Below are 13,856 nucleotides of genomic sequence, written 5' to 3'. Positions count from 1 at the left end.
CATTAAATAAAAGATCACATGTAATATAACAATATATCTAAGCATATATTAAATCATGCCAAAAAAAACTTCTTCTTCTTTTTTTTTTTAACAAAAAAAAAAAAAAAACTATTATAAAAACATTTAAAACCTCCACCTAAACCAAAAGATATTTGCAACCTAGTGGTGCGCCCATCTCTTTAGTTTAGCAGGTGGTCTTGGGTTCAAAACCTCATTGTGCCACTTTATTCTTTTATTTCATTTCAAAAAAAAAAAAACTTGAAAAAACTGAAAAGCACTAGGCCGAAATGCCTTTTTTTTTTTTTTTTTTTTTTTTTTAAATAGGAAACAAATGGGTCGAAAGGCCTAGCCCAGTTGTTTTTTAAAAAACCAAAAACACAGTGGGCTGAAGGGCCCATGCCCAACCCAGCCCATCCAGATGACTATTTAGTCATCTTCTTCCTTCTGCATGTTACTGTTCACATGAACAGTAACTCCAAAAAGGGCCAGCTCCGGCCGCCATTTAAGGAGTCTACTGGAGCCACTTTTCACCGGAAACAGCTTCTAGGGGAAGCTGGGTGCTGCCGCAGCACCTCTCTAGTGCGCGCAGCACCCCTCTGGTCCTAGCAGCATCATCTTGGTGCGCGCAGTACCGCTGTAGTGCCCCCACAGTGCTCCGTGCATCGTGGGCTCCTACTGGTGCGCGCTGCACCATTACAGGGGTGCCGCGCAGCACCCTTTGGTACGCGCTGCACCTCCTGGTTCAGGTGGTGCACGCTGCACCACTGAGTGCAGAGGTGGTGCCTTTTGCACCATCGTGTGTGGTGGTGAGCGCAGCGGTGCTGCACAGTGGCTCAACTCAGACAGAAAATATTTATTTTTTAAAGAACATTGCAGCACCACATGTGCGCGAACAACATAAAAAAAGAAGAAGCACAATCACAGTTTACATGCATATGCAGAAAAGAAACTGGAAGCAATTATAAAAGCTTTGATACCAATGTTAGGAAGCACAGCAGAAAGTACCTCAAACTCAGTTTATAAAATTGATCCACAAGTTTCTCTAGATCGACAAATCTCAAGAGTTTTCACTTAATGGTAAAGTGTACTACATAGTATAAATCTAGAGTAACACTTAACAAATCCACAGCCTAAATACTATTTTAAGAAAGAACAAAAGAGAGAGAGATTTTTACTATTCTGATGATTACCAAGAACCAAAAGAGGGGGCTATATATAGCCCCCCTACACTGCTAGCCTTAAAGGCCAGCCTTAAACTGCCAATTAAATGGCAGTAACGCATGGCCTTTAAGCCATGCATTATAAGCAAGTAACGCATGGCTTAAAAGCCATGCATTATTCAGACTAGAGGAGGGGTCTGCCTCACGTGGGCGCCCCTCCATTTAACAAACTCGATCAATCAAATACCGACATGAAGTATGCACGCACTCAAATGAAGAAAATGAAAAACACGAGAAAATTCTTTTCTCACATTCAAGCAGTACTTGTATCATTCTCTAACATCTCCAAGTTCTGAAAGTGATAAAAAGATATCCACCGAGCCGAGATGCCCATCATAAATACTTATTTCATCTTATTATTATATTTTTTTTAAATTTTTATATAAAATATAATAAATAATTTAATTTTTTAAATTTTAATTTAATTTTTTTAAATTTTAAAATAATAATTATATTAAAAAATAATATTTTAAACTTTTATCTAAAATTAAAAATTATCGTCTCACTATTCAAACCTAGTGTATCTTTCAGCATATAAAACTTTCTTCAACTGGAGAATTCCTGACTTTTCGAATTTCAGATGTACGTACAGACTCTTGGATAATAACTTCTTGAAATAAATCATATGATAAAGATAAAGTACTTTACATTCATCCAACGTATCACTCCCAATCCATGCTGTAAAATACAGTTGCTTTAAAAAAAACAAAAAAAATTGTACAAAACTGATGTCTAATAGATCTTTTATTTCATCTTTACTTTACATTTTACTACAATACTTCCGGTACATTTAGAGGAAACTCTTTATACCTGTAAATATTTTAAATTAATTTCTCTCTCCTCGATCAGTTGATATATATTTTCGCCATTTTTTTCAAAGTTTTCTATTTTCATTTCACGTTCCCATGCTTTCCTGAATGTTTCTTGCTATGCTATGGGCTGCTGTGTTGGATGGGATGACTCCAATCCGTCTACATATATAAAAGCAAGCATATGATTCTAATTGATTTGTATATCCTTGTAGACGTGCAAAAACCACATTGTATATACTTTGAGAATATTTTTATTATATAATATATTCTTCTAAATTTTTTGAATTAATTTATATTTTGGTTTTGCTTATAAATTTGGATTAATTTAAAATAAGATATAATTAAGTAATATTATATGAGGATATTATTGATAATTAGAAAATATATTTGAAATGAATAAAAAATATTAAAAAGTATAATATTAAAATGATATAAAGTAAAAATAGATCATAAAATAGTAGATAATATATTATAAAATTCAATATGTAAAATAAAAAAATAAATTTTAATAATGTATTTTAAATAATATATGATAAAAAATTCAATGAGGGTGCTCTAACAAATTTAACAACAAATCTATATCCATCTAGTCAATCAATCCTAGCAAATTTACAGTACTTATCATTATTCTTTCAGAGAAATCTTTGAGATCATGAATCAAATTTTTATAAAGCCCAGGCCGTCGTTCTCCGTTGATGGAGATAATTTGTTCTTTCCAGGAAACTTATCTAAAGAGATAATTGGCCGTATTAGCGATTCAAGTTGATCAGTAGCTAGCGCATTAATTAATGACTGCATGGACTCATGAGCACCACAAATCAGTCAATCCAAGTCTATTATGTCATTGTAAAACATTAAATAGCTAGCTCGTTTTGATTTAATATATTTGACGTAATTTATTTCTTAAAATGAATTTAATCTCAATTTTAATCGTATAGAAAAAAAAAAATATGAACTGTAAATGAGTTAAAAAGTTATATTATTTAAGCGTCATAATAGATAATGTTATGACCATTTTAAAAAATTTGAGACGATAAAAGAGGCTGTTTTGTTCTCTTTTCATAAAATAAAGTTTAATAATAGGAAGAAATGTTGTGATCTTTTTATAAATCTAAATTATTAGATATTCTAAATTTATATCCTATAATTTATTTATATTTATATTAATTTAATATATATATTATAATTAATATTTTTAATTAATTTTATAACACTTAAATTTATAAATACACGTAATAGAATGAATTGAACTATCCACCATCACAACGTGGAAGGTCCTTATTCTTTCAGAAAAATACTTGATATCATGAATTAAATTTTTAAGAAGTCTAGGCCGTCATCCTCTCACTACAACACAATTGATATTTTATAATAGAGAAAATCATCATAAAAAATGATCAAAATGTCACTAAATATATATTTGGTGATGGTTCGAAACTATCATGACTGCCATCATTTAATGTGCGTCACAGAAAATAACTGACGACAGTTTACTGTTCAACCGCCATGAAAAATATTTTTAATGACAGTTAAAGATCTTCCATTTGATGTCACATTTAAATGTGAGATATTTTTGTGATGGTTGAAATTTGTCACATAATGTAACGTTCGAACATCCAATAAAACGTTCGAACATTAACCCGACCAATTGACATTCAAACGAGAATAGTTGAAGTTCGTTGGTTATGATTTGAACGTATCATATTTACATTTGAACACAAGTGGTACGTGCGGAGTTAGTTCAAATGTTAATCATTTAAACATTCGAACATGTTGTTCATTTTGAGGATAAGTATATTCGAATGTTATTTCATACTTTTGTGTAATTACGTTCGAACGTTTGTTATATACATTCGAACATATAGATCAAAAATACTAATTTCATAAAATTAAAAAACATAAAAATTGTATCATCATATTACACCATCAAATTAACAACTAACAATATTTTATATAGTTGCAAAATTAGATATTAAAAATTCTACATAATGAGAAAATTGAATTGCTTTCATTTCTTCTTTTTTCCCCCACCCACTGCGATTCTAGTGCAGTGACATAACACGCTCTATCTAGACTATCATCTCCCTCTACACTTGTTCTTAGACTTCATTGTGCATTCTTTCCTTTTGATCTCTCTGTTGCTCCTACAAACGCTCTCTAAATCAGACTATTGCTCCAAGAGACTCCAACTCTTGCTGTCTCGACCTCATATACTCATTTGATAAAGAAAACGTAAAATAAGTAACGTTTTAAAAGAAATATAAATAAAAAATAAATTATTGACATGTTGCATGATTTAATAAATTATTCCCAACATATTTGATAAAAGTTAACAAATTTATTCACAATGATATCACATATTTTCACAATATATAAACATATTCACAAAGAAATTCACAATATTTCACATTTTTTCAACAATTTTAATAGATATTGTAATACACAAATTCACAATATATAAACATATTCCCCATAGACTAAACTGTTTCACAAAATTAATCGTTTAAACATTTGAACATGATGTTCATTTTGAGGATAAGTATATTCGAACGTTATTTCATAATTTTGTGTAATTACATTCGAACGTTTGTTATATACATTCGAAAGTATAGATCAAAAATACTAATTTCATAAAATTAAAAAACATAAAAATTGTATCATCTTATTACACCATCAAATTAACAACTAACGATGCTTTATATAGTAGCAAAATTAGATATTAAAAATTCTACATAATGAGAAAATTGAAGTGCTTTCATTTCTTCTTTTTTCCCCACCCACTACGATTCTGGTGCAGTGACATAACACTCTCTATTTGGAGTATCATCTCCCTCTGCACTTGTTCTTAGACTTCACTGTGCATTCTTTCCTCTTGATCTTTCTATTGCTCCTGCAAACGCTCTCTAAATCAGACTGTCACTCCAAGAGAGACTCCAACTCTTGCTGTCTCGACCTCATATACTCATTTGATAAAAAAAACGAAAAATAAGTAACGTTTTAAAAGAAATACAAATAAAAAATAAATTATTGACATGTTGCATAATTTAATAAATTATTTCCAACATATTTGATAAAAGTTCACAAATTTATTCACAATGATATCACATATTTCCACAATATATAAACATATTCACAAAAAAATTCACAATATTTCACATTTTTTCAATAATTTTAATAGATACTGTAATACACAAATTTACAATATATAAACATATTCCCCATAGACTAAACTAATTCACAAATCACATATACATATGCACAATAATAACTAATTCACAAATACCAAAACATAGTCACAAAAAAATAACCACAACATATCCTTCAAATTTACATACACAATTGTAAAACATATTTATTTTAATCCATAAATATACACTAATATTTACATTTTCGTTTTAAGAATAAGCATACACAACACAATTTTTCATTTTAATTCATCATATTATATAATCCATATCACAAAGATTTCCTTCTAACTCATCAATATAAACAATTTAATTCCTTCTAGTTCATCAATAATATTCAATTCACAACATATTCACAATATATAATCAAAATTCACTACTTAACTCACAATATTATACCCATATCTAATCCTTCAAAATCCACAATCAACTCACATTATACGCATCAAAATATTCATCATTATCTAAAAAAGATCACAACAAAATATATAAACATATTTATAAAGTTTAGAAGTATACCTATCACTCATAATATCTTCTTACAAATCACAAGTTTTGAACAAGTCACAACAACCAATCCTTAAAAAAAATACAACACTAGCTAGTTAGAGACATATATAAAAAACACAAAATCAATATCATAAAATTGCAAAACATTCAAAGGAAAAAATAGTTTTTCCTTACTAAAATCAATGGAGAGAGCAAAAATACTAACCCTCTCTCACTCTACTCTCTCTCACTCTAACACACTCTCTCTCTAACCCACGACCCTCTCTCACCCTCACTCTCTCTTTCACGCACGGGAGAAGCAGAAGATGTGACGCCCCCAAATCCCCACGCCCGAACACGGGGAAATTGAGACGTCCGGATGGTGACAACCCGGGTCACCATCCCATCGACAGGTGCCGAGTGTGTCCAAGGCAACAGATGTGTACAGAGAAACACGCAGCGGATAAAGAAAGTCATAACTAAGTACCAGAATTTTTCTTAACGTAATACAAGCTGTTTTAAAACGTACATAGATAAATATTACAAAACACGAATACAGTTTTAAACAAATATAAAGATAGCATCAGCAACCCGGCGGAGCCGCATCCTCGGGCTCAGCCTCCTCCTCTTCGTCCTCTAACTCTGCACCAAAAGCTACGGAACCACGAATGGTACCGCAGGTAAGTAAAACCCAAACACTACCAGATAAAAACACATAAAACTCATACAAGATGCATGAAACATGCCCAATGCACAAAGCCCACAAAAACCCAAGTTTTCCACACACGCCAAAAAACCCATTTGGCCCAAAAGCATATCCTTTCCAAAAAAAACACGCCAAAAGTCACATTTGGCCGCCAAAAGTCCATTTGGCCCAATATCTCGCCGGAAGTCCATCCGGCCCAATATCTCGCCAGAAGTCCATCTGGCCCACGCCAAAAGTCCCATTTGGCCTCATAAACCATTATCCAATTTTAACCGTATGCACCATGACCTCCCCTAGGGGTCACCCGCACACCCTGGCTCCGGTGTCACACCGTAGAGTACCACCACGCATGTGACACCTAACGAGCGATGCCCAGTTCCGCGCCTCCCGCGCGTGCGTAGCCAAGCATCCTCTAGCCCTCGCCAGCGAAGGGCCACAGAGTCGGTGAGTAGGGCGATGCCCAGTTCCGCGCCCGGCGCGTTCGTAGCCAAGCATCCCCTAGCCCCGCTCCCGTCATCTCTCTCGACAACTCAGGGGACATCACTCAGTTTATTCCGCTCCCGAGTGACCAGAGGAGCTCCACCGAGATAATAACCCATCCCGGCTTGGGCTCGTGATACACACGCACCCGTAAAACCACTCACGCCAATACACAGGCTTTTCACACGTGAACAAAAACACACATGCATGTACCATGAAATGCCAAATCAATGCATAATAAAATAACCAACCAACATAATCAATTAAACAGACAACTCTGTCCTCCATCCATCCGACCCCCGAAACTCCTCGGACTCAGTCCGGAATCAACAACCAACAACAGTAAAATATTTGAATGAGCAATATATATTAAAATCTGAAAATAGGGTTTGGAAAATACTTACAGCGCTATACGGCAATTTTAGAAAACAAACGGCGTTGCAAGCGGCGGAAAAACAGCAACGTCACAGTGAAAATTCACTGTGGCCGTGGGTCTGAAAAACCCACTTTTGAACGGGGACAAACTAGGACACGAGATTGATGGGGGATGGTCAAGGGATGGTTGTGAAGCTAATGGAAGTGACGGACGGCCGTGGGTGGCGGCGGAATGGCCGGAAATGGCCAAAAAGAGCAAATCGGAAAACAAGCTCGTGGGAGCTGCTCCGGTGGTCGTTGGAGGCCGGAAATGGGTGGGTTAGGACGGCAAGGGACCGGTGATGAAGTGGTGAAGAAATGGTGGCCGGAGGTGGAGCGACGGCGGCGGATCGGAGTGAAATCCGTGGAGGCTCGTTGGGCTTTTTCCGGCCAAATGGCCGGCCGGTTGGGGGTGGTTTTCGGTGGGGAGGCGCACCGGAGGGAGGGGAAGAGAATGGGACCGGTGGGAGTCCGGTTGGTGGCCGGACGGCGTTGGGCTGGAGGAGAGAGAGGGACGATGCGGGGGAGAGGGAGGAGAGAGAGAGCTCGGGGGGGGGGAGCCGATCGGGGAGAGAGAAAAAGAGAGAAAAAAAAGAAAAGAAAAGAAAAAATGAAAGAAGAAGAAAAAAAAGAAAAAGGCAAAAGAAAAAGAAAGGAAAAAGGGAAAAGATGTAGGGAAAAGATGAGGTCCAATCCTCATTTCGGGAAGCAAAACTAACCCGCCAAAAAGATTAAAAACCACAAAACAACTAAATAAAACACAACATCAAATAAACTAAATTAAATCAAAAACCAATTTTAAAACGCAAATAAATTAAAATAAAATAATTGATATATTAATTAAAATAAAAACAATTATTTCAGCGAAAATACACTCAAAAACGGGTCATCACATCCTCCCCTCCTTAAAAACAATTTCGTCCTCGAAATTGCAAATCAACCACCAACTTTAAGCAAGCCACATAAATGCTCATAAACCAACTGAGATCAAGATTAAAATACATACCTTCATCATTCGAACAGATACGGGTACTGCTCCCTCATGTCCGCTGCTCGCTCCCAAGAGAAGTCTTGAGCTAACGGATCTCCCCAAGCCACTTTAACTAAATGTATCGTCTTGGACCTCAACTGTTGCTCCTTCCAATCCATGATCTGCGACGGAACAACTTCATAAGTGAGATCCGGTTGCAACTGAATACCTGCTGGGTCGATGAAGCGAGGCTCTTGCTGCCCAAAGCTCTTCTTCAGGGATGATACGTGGAAGACATCATGAACATCCCCAAAATAATCTGGCAAAGCAACCCTATAGGCGACGGCCCCTACTCTCTCCAGAATCTGAAAAGGGCCGACGTATCTCGGATCTAGCTTCCTTTTCTTACCAAAACGCTTAACACCTCTCATGGGAGAGACTTTAAGATAAACCCAATCACCCACTTCAAAAGACAATTCTCTCCTCCTGGTATCAGCGTAGCTTTTCTGGCGACTCTGAGCTGCCGCCATTTTATCTCTAATGATCCGGACTTGGCTTTGCATTTCCTGAATTATTTCGGGTCCAATTACCCTACTCTCCCCAACTTCATCCCAACACAAGGGCGACCTACACTTTCTCCCATAAAGAGCTTCATAGGGAGCCATCTGAATGGTCGCATGGTAGCTGTTATTGTAGGCAAACTCAATGAGCGGCAAGTGGTTTTCCCAACTCCCTTGGAATTCCATGACACACGCTCGCAGCATGTCTTCCAGAGTCTGAATGGTGCGTTCTGACTGGCCGTCTGTCTGCGGGTGATAAGCAGTACTAAACTTCAACTTAGTACCCAAAGCTGCCTGCAAACTCTTCCAGAACTGCGATGTGAACCTCGGGTCTCGATCCGACACTATAGTCTTTGGTATGCCATGTAGCCGCACTATCTCTTTGACATACAAACGGGTCAACTTACCCAAAGAGTCGGTGTTGTTAACAGGCAGAAAATGAGCACTCTTCGTTAACCGGTCCACGATCACCCAAACAGAGTTCTTCCCACTAGGCGTTCTCGGCAAACCCACTACGAAGTCCATCGTGATGTCATCCCACTTCCACTCAGGAATAGGGAGGGGTTGGAGCATGCCTGCAGGTCTCTGATGCTCAGCCTTTACCTGACGACACGTGTGGCATTTCTCCACATATAAGGCAACATCCTTCTTCATTCCATCCCACCAGTAATTTTTCTTCAAGTCACGATACATCTTTGTACTGCCGGGATGAACTGAATACGGGGCCGCATGAGCTTCCGCCATGATTCGTTCTTTGAAATCTGAGTCCTTCGGGACCACTCTGCGATCTCAGAACCGAAGTACCCCATCACTATCCATGCTATAGTGCAACGGCCCTCGAGATTTTCGGACTCTTTTCCTGATGTTCAGCAGCTTCTGATCCTTTCTTTGGAGAGCTTTCAATTCTTCAAAATCTATTACCCGGATGTCAAGAACTGAAGACAAAATCTCTACTTGCTGCGAACTCTCTATAAGGAGTCTTCTCATCCCATAAAGTAACGAATCCATCTCTGACGGTTCGGCTTCATCCTCCAAATGAGACTTCCGGCTCAAAGCATTAGCAACTATGTTAGCCTTCCCCGGGTGGTACTTGATCTCACACTGATAGTCACTGATTAGCTCTAGCCAACGCCTCTGCCTCATATTCAAATTTTTCTGGGAAAACAAATGCTTCAAGCTCTTATGATCAGTAAATACCTCACAAGCTTCCCCATACAAGAAATGCCGCCAGATCTTGAGTGCAAAAACAATCGCAGCCAATTCTAGATCATGCGTCGGATAATTCTTCTCATGGTCCTTAAGCTGACGAGATGCATAGGCTACAACCCGTCCTTCCTGCATAAGGACACAACCCAAACCGAACTTAGACGCATCACTGAAGACTACGAATGGCTTATGCGGTTCTGGGAGTGCTAACACTGGTGCCGTTGTCAACCTGTTCTTCAATTCCTGGAAGCTTCTCTCACATTTCTCTGACCACACAAATTCTGTATTCTTCCGAGTCAAAGCTGTGAGAGGTCCGGATAGGCGAGCAAAACCCTCTACAAACCTTCGGTAGTAACCGGCGAGTCCCAAGAAACTCCTGATCTTGCGTACTGTAGTTGGGCGTGGCCATGACAAAATGGCTTCTACCTTACTAGGATCAACTGCCACTCCACCCTGGGAAATTACATGCCCAAGAAATTTAACTTCTTCCAACCAGAACTCACACTTGCTGAGCTTGGCGTATAACTGGTGCTCTCTCAATCTCTCTAGTACCAGGCTAAGATGATACACATGCTCTTCAACATCTCGGGAATAAATCAGTATATCATCGATAAATACTACCACAAAGGAATCCAGGTAAGGTTGAAACACCCTATTCATCAAATCCATGAACGCTGCAGGGGCATTAGCTAACCCAAACGGCATCACCTTAAATTCATAATGCTCATACCTCGACCTGAAAGCAGTTTTAGGCACATCCTGGTCTCTGATTCTCAGCTGGTAGTATCCCGACCTCAGATCAATCTTAGAGAACATGGCTGCTCCTTGAAGTTGGTCAAATAAATCATCTATCCGCGGGAGAGGATATTTATTTTTGATGGTCACCTTGTTCAACTCCCGATAGTCAATGCACATACGAAGGGTTCCATCTTTCTTTTTAACAAATAAAACTGGAGCACCCCACGGCGACGTACTAGGCTGAATAAACCCCTTCTCTACTAATTCTTGCAACTGAGTCTTCAACTCTTTCAATTCAGCCGGTGCCATGCGGTAAGGAGCCTTATGCACAGGAGCCGCTCCAGGTTCCAAGTCTATAACAAACTCCATCTCTCGCACGGGGGGTAGTCCGGGCAAGTCATCCACAAACACATCGGGGAACTCTTCCACAACTGGAATGTCTGCCAAGGACTTCTTCTCAGATGGCGTGGACACCATCTGAACCAAGAATGCATCCGCTCCCCATGCAATCTCTCTTCTTGCCTGTATCGCCGATATAATCATCGGCTTTTCTTTTAATCTACTCCCCGCAAATTCCAGACAATCACCATCCGGAAGCTGAAAGCTAATTGTCCGACTTCTGCAATTAATAGTCGCAGAATATCGGTATAGCCAATCCATCCCGAGGATGATATCAAAACCCAACAGCTTGAATACCACCAGATCAGCATCCAAAAACCTTCCCTCAAAATTTAACGGGCATCCCAAAGCAACCTTGGAACACCACACCATCTCGCCATCGGGTAGTGCCACTACCATAGCCTTCGGCAACGGTTCTGTGACCAAGTTACACACCCGAGCAAACGTGGAAGACACAAACGATCGTGAAGCACCGGAATCAAACAAAGTACAAGCATAAAACTCATACAAACGGACTCTTCCTGAACCAAACACACAACCCATGAAATCCAAAAAAAAACAACGAAGAAACCAAATGCACCAAAAAATTAAATCCAACTTAAAAGATTAAATTAATCCATACCTGTGATTACTCCAGCATCATGGGTTGCTGGTGTCTCATCGTCCACCTCTCCGGACGTGACAGCATAAACCCGGGCTTGCACTGCTTGTCTCGGGTTGGTTCTTCCACCGTGTCTACCTCCACGGCTTCCTTGAGCTCTAACGGGGCAATCCCGAGCAATATGCCCCACTTGGCCGCACCGATAACACTGGGGTCCGCTACTCGTCCGACACTCGCCCTCATGAGCTCTATTACAAACTCCACAAACAGGCATACGTCCTCCCATGCGAACACTGGAGGATGCTTGAGATCGGGTTCCAGTCCGCTGAACAAACTTCTGAGGCGAACCCGAGCTGCTTCCTTCACCAGAAAAACTCCGCCTCTTTTGCCCTGAAGGGGAGCCCAAACTCAGATTATTTTCCCTCTCTATAAGGGTGGCCACATCCACTAACTCCTGAAAAGTGATTATCCGATGGCTGACCACCATGCGGCGTATGTCCTGACGCAGCCCCTCCTGGAAACGATCTGCTCGCATCTCCTCAGTGGCGACAAGATGAGGAGCAAACCGCTCAAGTTCTATGAACCTCCGGGCGTACAGCTCCACTGTCGCGCCCCCTTGGACCAGATTAGAGAACTCTCTTGCCTTTTGCTTCCTTACCGATGCGGGAAAGAAGCGGTCATTGAACTCTTTCTTGAAACGCTGCCAGGTCACCGCAGCGAAAGATCCCAATTCAGATTCCAACAGCACCCTCTTGGTATCCCACCAATCAGAAGCAGTGCCCTGCAAGAGGTAGCTGGCGTAAAGTACTTGTTGTGCCTCAGTGCACCCACACACCTCAAAAGTCTTCTCCAGATCTTTGATCCATTTTCCAGCCTGAACTGGATCCTCATTTCCCGTGAAGTGTGGAGTCCGATGCGCTAGGAAGCGCTCATAGGTGCATCCGGCCTGCACCATGCTGCTGGACCCTCCTGGATACATCCAAGGCCCTCCCTGATATGGCCAAGGACCTCCTGGTTGTGGCCAATACCCTCCTTGTTGCGGACAAGGTTCTCCTGACGGTGGATAAGGTCCTTCTGATGGTGGACAAGGCCCTCCTGATGGTGGCCAAGGACCCCCTTGTGGTGGCCAAGGTCCTTGTGGTGGCCAAGGCTCTGCCTGTTGGGACCTCGCACTCTATTGCATAAACTCCGTCATCTGCCGAATTGCTTCGGCTATGGAGTCATCTCTGGAGGTATTTTCTTGCGGTTCCTGAGTATTTTTCCTTGGTCTCCCTGGTCTCCCCATATTTCCGTCACAACACTACTCTTGACCCTCCTTTAAGAAAACAAATAAAACCATCATAAAACCAACAAAAACAAAAACAGCACTACACAGCAAGAAACAAAAGAAACCAGCATGCCAAAACATAACTAAATAAATAAAAACAAACAAACAAGCTCACACAAATAAAACAAATAAGACAACTATACTTAACATAATTTTCAAAACACAACTTTAAAAACATTCTGGTACTACCTACGGGACATGTGGTTTTACCCAGAGCCAAACCGCTCTGATACCACCTGTGACGCCCCCAAATCCCCACGCCTGAACACGGGGAAATTGAGACGTCCGGATGGTGACAACCCGGGTCACCATCCCATCGACGGGTGCCGAGTGTGTGCAAGGCAACAGATGTGTACAGAGAAACACGCAGCGGATAAAGAAAGTCATAACTAAGTACCAGAATTTTTCTTCACGTAATACAAGCTGTTTTAAAACGTACATAGATAAATATTACAAAACACGAATACAGTTTTAAACAAATATAAAGATAGCATCAGCAACCCGGCGGAGCCGCATCCTCGGGCTCAGCCTCCTCCTCTTCGTCCTCTAACTCTGCACCAAAAGCTACGGAACCACGAATGGTACTGCAGGTAAGTAAAACCCAAACACTACCAGATAAAAACACATAAAACTCATACAAGATGCATGAAACATGCCCAATGCACAAAGCCCACAAAAATCCAAGTTTTCCACACACGCCAAAAAACCCATTTGGCCCAAAAGCATATCCTTTCCAAAAAAAACACGCC

The sequence above is a fragment of the Carya illinoinensis genome, chromosome 10 (assembly GCF_018687715.1).
Source record: "Carya illinoinensis cultivar Pawnee chromosome 10, C.illinoinensisPawnee_v1, whole genome shotgun sequence".
Taxonomy (NCBI): Eukaryota; Viridiplantae; Streptophyta; class Magnoliopsida; order Fagales; family Juglandaceae; genus Carya; species Carya illinoinensis.
Note: the sequence above shows the minus strand (reverse complement) of the source record.